The sequence below is a fragment of the Nannospalax galili genome, unplaced genomic scaffold, assembly GCF_000622305.1.
Source record: "Nannospalax galili isolate Female #2095 unplaced genomic scaffold, S.galili_v1.0 scaffold556, whole genome shotgun sequence".
Lineage (NCBI taxonomy): Eukaryota > Metazoa > Chordata > Mammalia > Rodentia > Spalacidae > Nannospalax > Nannospalax galili.
The window spans coordinates 175,916-177,854 of NW_008338253.1; the positions used below are offsets into that span (position 1 = coordinate 175,916).

At 38.6% G+C, this 1,939-nt stretch overlaps 1 protein-coding gene across 1 annotated transcript in view; it reads right to left on the reverse strand.

The window, feature by feature from the left end:
• The window catches only part of Tspan7 (tetraspanin 7), a 127,379-nt gene that overhangs the window by 62,460 nt on the left and 62,980 nt on the right, over nucleotides 1-1,939 (reverse strand). The window lies entirely within an intron of this gene.

The window sequence follows — 1,939 nt, forward strand, 5'->3', positions numbered from 1 at the left end:
GGGGCCTTTTAGTGCTCTAATATTCCCCTCTCTGAAGAGGTAACCCTAAAATCTTTTAAGGATTAGATAAGAACCCCCAGATACTTTTGACATTTTTGGCCTTTGGAATAGAGTATATTGTTAACAGGACCAAGGACATTTTGACTTTTAGCTAAGAAACTGGCTACATTTCTTTGGGTTCTTTTTACCCTAACTGCCTAGCCAATTCCTACCTCCTATTCTTATCACGCCATCCTCTGAAGGGGTTACCCAAATTGCCAGTAGGGAATAGGGACACAGACTGCTCTGGCTTCTTCCATGCTGAATACGGATGCAGGGTGAGGCAACTGGAATACCCCTTCAGTGGGTCTACCTACAAGACTCCCAAATTGCATAACTCTTGTCTCTAAGGGGAAAAGAAAGTCCTTGAATCATGAATAGGTGATGTGAAGGAGAAGTAAAGGCAAGAGTAATTAGCATTACAAGTTCTAGACAGGGAACTAGAAAAAAGTCAGAACAGGGCAATTTTCAAATGTTCATATGAGAATCCACTGGAGTTTCTTGACAACAGCTTCCAAAAGCATCCCTATATTGGGATCCTCCTCATTTTTCTTTTGTCTTCCAAGGCTGGACTAGTTGGCTGGGAAGAGTGGCTGGATACTCAGGTGAGGGTCCAGTGATCCTGCTTGGCACTCTTTTAATGAATGAGCACAACTGTCAACAAGCCCAACTGTGACTATGTTTAGCGATCAGGCTCAGCCAAATTCGTGATGATGGTAGTTATTTCATGCAGAAGGGACTGCTGTATAGTATCATCTTATAAAAAGGACCTGGAACTTAAAAGGATTTGGTGCTAGGAGCCACACATGAGGGAGAACATACGTCGTTTGTTTTTCTGAGTCTGTTACTTCACTTAGTATTAACAGTTTCTAGATCCATCCATTTACCTGCAAATTTCATTATTTCATCTTTCTTTACTGCTGAATAGAACTCCACTGTGTAAATATACCACTAATTTTAAGGTGAATAATTTGCATGGCCAAGACCTGGCCACCTGAAAATTTCCTGAATCACTCTAGGATTCCAGAAGTAATATAATAGATTAAATCAGTTCTTTTTGGTTTTATGAGTTACTTTGGCTTGCAGTCTATTAGCTATAAAAGGCCCAATGGTGAGTGGTAAATGAAGATGCTATTTATCTCTTCAGCATATGCTGGAATAAAATTCTCCATCTACAACTATTTCTAAAATCAGCCTCACTGATGAAGCTAATAACACCAGTAAAGCCAAGTGCGTGTGTCAGGGAGGTCAGGACAGCCACCATCTGTTTGCCTGCTATGCTTCTAAAAGGCAAAATGACACAGAAACTATTTCCCTTTTTTTAAATCAGAAAGCCATTGCATTTTGTTTTAACTAATATATTTCTGAACCATCAGAAGAAATTGCAACACAAAATTTAAAAGTTAAGAAGATATGGATAGTGAAGAAGATCTGCCTTCTATTCAGATCCCCTTATCCTGAAGAGCCCCTTAATTTCAACTCCATTACCAGTCTGTGTTCACGGGACTGTTCGAGTGTATTTTGATGAGAATCCCCCATTTGTCAGTCCATTCTTTGCAGCCACAGACATTACTATATTCCTTCTCCTTTCCCTAGAGGTGTTTTTCTTAAATTGCTGATTTAAAATATTTCATTAAAATCACAAATAGCTATGGTCAATTACTATCCTCCTATACCTACAAAGACAGCATCTTATTCAGAGGTTGAGATATGACTTACTAGGAATACTTTCTGAAGGGTAAAAAGTAACAGATCAACCATGCACAACTACCTGACTTCTTAACCACTGTGCCAAATGAATGGTTAAACGAAAACAAGAGACACACTGTCCTTAAGAGTAAAAAGTAAAATTCTATATCATGGGCAAGACTTGCTTCAAAAAGTGAATATATATATATAT